The sequence below is a fragment of the Nicotiana sylvestris genome, chromosome 6 (assembly GCF_000393655.2).
Source record: "Nicotiana sylvestris chromosome 6, ASM39365v2, whole genome shotgun sequence".
Classification (NCBI taxonomy): domain Eukaryota; kingdom Viridiplantae; phylum Streptophyta; class Magnoliopsida; order Solanales; family Solanaceae; genus Nicotiana; species Nicotiana sylvestris.
Genome location: NC_091062.1, coordinates 134,192,305 through 134,200,511, shown reverse-complemented (window position 1 = coordinate 134,200,511; position 8,207 = coordinate 134,192,305).

Here is an 8,207-nt window from a genome sequence, read left to right as displayed (position 1 = left end):
GCCGCCATTCTTATTTCTCAACTTCAGAAACAGCGACCAGATGCTTGCGTTCATTTTCTTCACCTTCAGCCTCATTTAGCGGCGGTAATACCCATTTTTGGCAGACAGTAACTTGCGCCTGATCAGGTAGGGTTAATGATGAAGCTAGGGCAGCTAAAGCATTAGCCTTCTTATTTTCTTTCCTTGGCACATGTTGAATAGTCACATCATTGATCCACCCCATTAACTTTTTAGTGTAATCATGATATGGGCGTAGTTCAGGATTCTTAACCTCATAACTACCTAGACTTGCACTTGAAATTGCTTTATATCAACAGCCATTTCAAGCCCAAGTATTAATGTTTGATACTCAGCAACATTATTGGAACAGAGTTGTGTTAAAGTGAAGGAGTAGGGCAAGACTTCACCTTGGGAAGTGACAAATACTACACCAGCACTAGCTCATCCACGATGCATAGCACCATCAAAGTACATCCTCCATGGAGGTTGAACTTCAACGACCATTGCATCCTCATCAGGTAGTTCGTCAGTTAGCTCCCAATCATCGGGTATAGGGTGATCTACCAAGAAGTCCGCTAATGCTTGTCCTTTTATAGCCTTCTGAGGGATGTACACGATTTCAAATTGTTGAAACATGAGGTACCACCTTGCTAGTCGATCACTAAGGACAGGTTTTGACATCACGAACTTGATGGGATTTGCTCTAGAAACCAAACGAACGACATGATCTTGAAAGTAGTACTTCAACTTTTAGATTGAGAAGACCAGCTCCAAACATAACTTTTCAATTGGAGAATAATTCAGCTCATTTGGTGTCATCATCCTGCTTAAGTAGTAAAGGGAGTTTTCTTTCCCGTCACTATTTTCTTGGGCCAACAGCGCTCCAACAAACCTTTCTTGTGCCGAAATGTATAGTATCGGCGGCTTTCCAAGTATATGGGCTGCCAAAATCAGAGGCTTCATCAAGTAGGATTTAATGCTCTCAAAGGCATTGCTACACACTTGGTCCCATTTGAAAGGGACACCTTTCTTCATAAGGCGACTGAATAGTTGGCACCTCCCAGCTAGGTTTGAGATGAATCTCCTAAGGTATGCTAGCTTTCCTTGCAGACTTTTCAATTCATGAATATTGCGGGGATCAGCATTTTCAAGATTGTATCTACTTTGGCATGATCTATTTCAATCCCTCGATGTCGGACAATGAAACCCAAGAACTTTCCGAAGGTAACTCCAAAGGCGCATTTTAATGGATTCATCCAAAGTTGGTATCTCCGGAGAAACTCAAACACCATTCTTAAGTCTTTCAAGTGGTCGCTTTTCTTTCTTGATTTTACCACCAAGTCATCAACATAGCATTCGACATTATTGTGGAGAAGGTCATCAAAGATATTCTACATAGCTCTTTGGTAAGTAGCATCAGCGTTCTTCAAGCCAAAAGGCATTACCTTGTAGCAATAAATACCCTTGGGGGTACGGAATGCCGTAAGCTCTTCATATTTTAGCGCCATGCGAATTTGGTTATAGCCAGATGAACCGTCTATAAATGATATTGCCTTGTACCCAGTAGTAGCATCAATCATCAGTTCTGGAATGGGAAGCAGGAATTCATCTTTCGGACATGCATTGTTAAGATCTCTAAAGTCAACACGCACTTGAATCTGGCCATTTTTCTTCCTTGCAGGCACAAAACGTGAAACCGATGTTGGGTATTTAACTTTACGAATAAAGCCAGCTTCGATGAGTTTGTTAACTTCGATTTCAATCAAGGGAACCAAGTCTGGCCTAAAGCGCCTTTGAGCTTTTTTAACAAGGCGAGCGCCATTTTTTACTGCAAGGTGATGTATTACTATCCAAGCCAGGCATCTCTTTGTAACTCCAAGCAAAGACAACCCTGAACTCCTTGAGTAACTCAATATAAGTGCTTTCTTCATCAACTTCTAGTAAAGCACTTAGGTAGGTGGGTCTTGGTTTTTCATCGGTGCCAAGATTAACTTCTTTTAAGGCATCAACTGTCGTCTTCACTCCTTCTTCAAGTTCAGGTGGAGCATCTTTCGCATCTTCATCTTCTTGAGGGTCCCTATTGTTGAATGATATGTGATAACATGGTGAAACATCCTCCAATTCTGCATTATCCTCCATTGACGATGGAACACCATTCTCGCTTGTACAGTAACATGATACGAAGAACCCATACTTTCTTTATCTTCGTCACGTTCCTTAGTGTAGTCAACAGTATATGGCTTTACCTTCAGTACTTCTTTACATGAAACCACAAGTTTTGTTTGTCGCCTCATTCTAGAAGGAACCAAACTTTGGAAATCTTTAGAGATCTTCTGGATTTTGGGCAAAGCGGGTGTTCTTATACTTTGAAAATTTCTCTGGAACTTGTTCCCCTTCTTTAATGGACCCAATCTCTTAAACATGGAGGTCCTTACAGGTGATTTTCCAAGTCGACCAAAGACAGAAGGCTTGTTAAAAGCGGCTGATTCATCTTCTATAATGATATAATTACTGCTCGCCCTTCTTATGGAGATGCGCACTGGTGACGGTTGCTTGTATCCAAAACCTTCACGTGGTTATCTCGTCATAGCTTCTGATGGTAGCTTTCCTAAATTTGATGGCTCATTAGGATTGTATCCAGCTTTTGCAAATAGCCTGTAAGCGTTAGGATCAAAACCTTCATCTGTTTGCTTTGTAGGGAGTGCCATATTCTACAAACGATTTTGGGCCACAAACCCTACAAGTGGCTTTAAGGACAACTTTACTGCCTCAATTCATTCTACCGGAAGAGTTAACTCCTTTAGCATGTTAGTTTGGAGATTAGATGATTCACCTCCATCTTTCTTCCTTTTAGGGACATATTGGAGTGCATGACTTACTTTCTTTCCATAAGACGCAATATTCCCTCTATAAGATTTATTCGTGTTGGGTTGTACCTCTTCAATAACAGCTTTGGCTTCACTAGTAGTCACCTCTACTCTTTTAGTTATGGGCTCGTCATTCTTGCTTTTCATGCCATCATCAGCTATTAGCTCCTTCACAATGCGGTTCTTCAAGTAGAACTTTGCATCGGCGAAGTGTGACTCAGCCTCTGTGAATGGCTCATCATCAGCAACTATCTTCTTTTTGACTTCACCCTTGTAGTATTTTAAACATTGATGGTAGGTAGATAGAACTACTTTATTCTCATGTATCCAAGGCCTTCCAAGCAAGACATTGTATGAAGTCTTCGCGTCGATTACATGTAACCATGCACTTGATTGCATATCTTCAATGGTGATTTCCAGCCTGATCATGCCTATGGATCTTTGCCCCCCTTAGTTGAATCCTTGGATCATCACACGACTTTCTGAGAGTTTGTTCATGGGAATTCCAAGCCCTTTCACAGTGCGAATTGGCAAAATGTTCACTGAGGATCCTCCATCAACCAAAATTTGATTTACCCTTTCATCACGCATATAGCCAACCAGGTACAATGGGCGGTTATGAAGAGTTTCACCTAGCAGAAGATCGTCATTTGTGAACGTGACTTTTTCCTCACAAGCATTAACTTCTTGAGGAGTGGACTCGATGAGCTTTTTCGAAGATGGTGCCAACGGTAGGTCATCACCCTTTTCCTCCCCTTCATCAGCATGGCAACAAGAGGCAGTGATACCCCCATGGGAAATCTTCATGCGAAACCAACTTGGTAAAAACTCCTCCAAGGTCACTGGATTTTGTGGCTTTTGAGAGTGGTGTACCTCCACTTTTGCTCTCTTTAAGTGCTTAACTGGATTCCATCTCCTTGGTCTTTTTACCATCATTTTCCTTGTTGGTTGTTCTACTGATTCTTTTCGTGGGCTCTATCTGTGGTGCCTACGATGAGTCACTAATGTCCAACCTTCATCATCATCAGGTTGATTGACTTCAGCTTTGTCGTTCTCCAATAATTCTTCATCTTTACTTTCTTTAAAACCACATAATTCATCGGGACAGAATGAGCCAAAGGTGATAGAGACTTGGTTTGCGCTTGCTTTCTCATCTTCAAGCACAATCTTCTTTTCGCGAGCCAAGTCCATAACTTTGTCCTTGAATACAAATCACTTCTCCAAGGGTGGCTCACAAGTCAATGGTATTTGCAGTAATTTGGGTCATTTATTTTTCCAGCTTCATTTGGTCGCTTCATCTCTGGAAGCTCAATGAGATTTAACTCGATGAGTTCTTCAAAAATAGTTGGCATATCAGAATCCAGAAATGGGTACTCTTTCTCTTGCATTACTTTTAGAGTCAACTTTCCACTTGGCTTATCTTGAAAAGAAGTGGATTTCATACTCTGCTTCTTGCTCACCTTCGTTGTGAACATCACAGGTGATGTATTGACATTCATAGCTTCTTTGTCTTCAGATTTGGGTACAAACTTGCTCCATTTCCTGACTTCTTGCTTGTCATTCCCTTTTTGAGGCTCATAGATAGGCAACCTTTCATTTCTAGTGAAGGCCATGCTCAATTCCATGTCATGGGCACGAGCCAAGTTCTTCAAGTGTGCCAGGCTTGATATCTTGCAAGATTTAGCGTAGCCCCCAATGCATGCCTTGGATGCACATCTCTATGCCCGAAGCTTCACTAAGCCTATCTTTGTAGTTGAGGCTTGCATTCCTCCAACGATTGATAAAGTCAATAACTGGTTCACCCTTTCGTTGATGAGTATTTGTAAGTTCTATCATACTCACAGTACGCCTCGTGCTATAAAAGCGATTGAGGAATTCTTGCTCTAGTTGATCCCAGCTATCAACATATCCAGCCTTGAGGTCCGTGTACCAATCAAAAGCATTTCTTTTTAATGAGCGAACAAACTGCTTGACGAGGTAATCTCCATAAGTCCCAGCATTGTTGCATGTCTCAACGAAGTGCACCACATGTTGCTTTGGATTGCCTTTGCCATCAAACTATTAAAATTTTGGAGGTTGATAGCCAGCAGGCATCTTCAACATATCGATCCTTGAAGTGTACAACTTTGTGTAGGTAAAGAAGGACTTAGAAGCGACTTCATATTTGTTTTTTATAGTCCCTTCAATGAACTCCTTTAGTTGATTGATTGGAATCATCCCTTCTGAAGAGACTAGAATTTCCTTAGTGGATGCAACTTGTCGTGGGGGATGATTGATCTCTTGAACTTCAGGGAGTTTGCCGGGTGCATGGGTGGATTCTTCTTCCATCAATATTCCCACCCTGTTTGTTAGCTTGTCAATTCTAGCCTTTTGATTTTGCATGCATTTGGTCAAGCCAGCGATTGCTTCCGTCAAGTTTGCCAATTGCTCATCCACAGATAAAGTGTTTGTCACCATAGCTTGCATGATTGTCGTGGACGATGGAGAGTAGCATGGAAGTTCTTCGATCCGGAGAGGTCAAGTAGAGCAAGAGTTTTCTTGATCTTTTCAGCAATATCTCTTCCTCCTTCAAGTGCATTTGTGGAAGATCTTGCTCCTTTTGAGGATGAATATCCGAAAACAGGGGTTGATGCGGACGGCACTTGGGGTACTTATTGTCCTAAAGAGCTCGCTTTGCTCCTTGTAACTGGTCTGAATCTTCCAAAGGTAACATCGAGGAGGCTTTCCACATCAGCATAGAACCTGGAGTTAGCAGCCTTGGTGGAAGTTGAACTGGAGTTGATTTTCTTTGAAGCCATTTTAATGTTCTTGAACTTTGGTGATTGAAAAGTTGAGATGAGAGGTAGAGATTGTCCCACTGGGCGTGCCAGAATTTATAGACAATAAATTGCGTCAAGAAAATAATCAAGATCAAAAATATCGCAATAATCGTAGTATTTGATTTCACATAATATGAGTGTACAATCTCTATGAATCCTCTGATTCTACTTTTCAGATACAAATTCAAGGGCCTTTGAGCTTGATCTTGAATCTACATTTGTTGTCACGAACTTTGATTTGAACTCGTACTCCTTGAACCTTGATTTGTTCTTCGTTCTTGAGCTTGAACTTGAAGCTTGAAACTTGTGGAGGAATTTGCAGCGTTTGATCCACGAGCTCTCTCTTGCTTCTTGTTATAATTTCTGGTGTCTTTTCTGGGTTATGAAGACCCCTATTTATAGTTGTGGGAGGGAAGAGTTATGATAAGAACAAACTCTTTCCGACCAATCAATTGAAGTGTGACATGGCCGTATTTGATTGGCCAGAACATGTCACTTGCACACGTGCCGCGATTTCATTGACCTTTTAATGTGACTTGGCATGCTTTGTCATTTTGACACGTGGCACGATCCTATTGGTTCTTCCGCTTGACTTGGCGTGCCACGTCACTTGACACATGGTACCAAACTGGGCCTCTAGGAAGATGACATCTTGGGCTTAATGAAGTGGGCTCATCACTTTAGCTTAATTAAATGGGCTAACCCAATGAATTAAGAATTATTTATTTAATCTATATATATTGGACTTATATAATTAATTCAATTGTATTAGCCCGTAGTATTTATTTGGACTAATATATCTTGAATTTAAAATATAATCCAAATTATTTTATGAATTTAATTTTAATAAAATTTATATGCCTACAACTTGCACAAACTAAGATTATATAACCTCTATGAGTGATGTTCAAGACTCCCATTCAGCTCCTCTTGTTTGTGTCACTCAAACTGATTACAGGTTGAACTCATAATTTTCACTTATATCCTGTATTTTTTCCCAAAAAATTATTAAATATATATAAATAATAAATTTTGAATCCATTAAATTAGATGTGTGTTGGTAGAATGTATATTTGAACTCATAAAGTGCAAATTCTGGATCCACCTCTGCCTATCATCATACAGTAATAATAAGGCTTACAAAACACGAAAAGATGTCGGGTGGTTGAGATCCTTCCACTCTTAATCAAAGGTTTTAAGATCGGAATATGAAAATGGATAACCTTTCAATAGGGAGCACCACCTATACATACCCCTTAAGTGGCCTATCCATCCTGAATCCAAAGTAAAATCGGTGAATTTGGAATATCGAATGATTAAGCCCAAAAAAGATAAGTTTGCAAGATTTGTTGTTTGTAGTAGCTACTTATATGTAATCCTAAGGAGAAGCACAAAACTAAGGAGGGGATCCCACATGCATGTTACGTAATATCAAGAAGGTGGTCCAAACTATTTAAAAGACAGTCGAGAAAAATAAAGATTGTGTAGTGCCTTTTGGGGTTTCCTATTATAGTACAGACCCACCAGAAATATAGAAGATAACTTTAGGTTTAATGACGTTCACAAGCACCACCACTCTAGCTAGGGTTCAGTCTCTTTCCCATTTCCCTTGTATCCAAGATTAAGCACCAATAACAATAATGTTCACTTATATACACATACATATTGATAAACTTGTCTCTACACAATATACTTCCCCTCTTTCCAAATCGTATTCAGGGGTGTACATGGACCGGGTTGGTTCGGTTTTTATCAAAATCAAATCAAACCAACTATATCGGTTTGGATTGGTTCGGTTTTGTCGGATTTTTCGGGTTTTTTGTTACTTAAATATTAGTTCAATCTTACTTTGTTAAATTTTTATAAGTAAATATATGTTTATTAAAAATATAAAAAAATTGACAAACATTTATCTATTAAAATATTCTTATGAGAGAATTTTCTTAGTAACACATAATAATTATTTTTTAGTCGTCTGAAAATAATGTTTCGTTGATTTACACTTTCAAGGTTAACCAAATTTAGTTATTAAACATAAAATTCAATATGATACCTAAATAATAATAATCACTTCACATTCGAAAAAGATATAACAATTTAATAGATCTTAACATATGGTATGAATATGAAAGAATAAAGAGATTAACGCATTTGAGTAACACTTGATGAGAAAGTGATCATACAACCCATTATTTAAGGTTAATAAATATGAAGCACTTCATATATTATTAAATATTATATTCCGCATGAGAATCCCAAATATTTTTAGACATTTTTAAAAGAAAATTCTATGTAAAATCTTAAAAGAATATATAAAAATTATATTTATATGTTGGTTTGATTCGGATTTTTTTTTACTAAATGCCAAATCAAATCAAATCAAACCAAACCTAGTCGGGTTTTTTAATCGGTTTGGTTTAACTTTTCGGTTTGGTGCGGTTTTCTGGTTTGGTTTGTACACCCCTATCGTATCTATACCTGTTTTTCACTTCGTCCTGTAGTAATGTTTCATTTTTTTTCA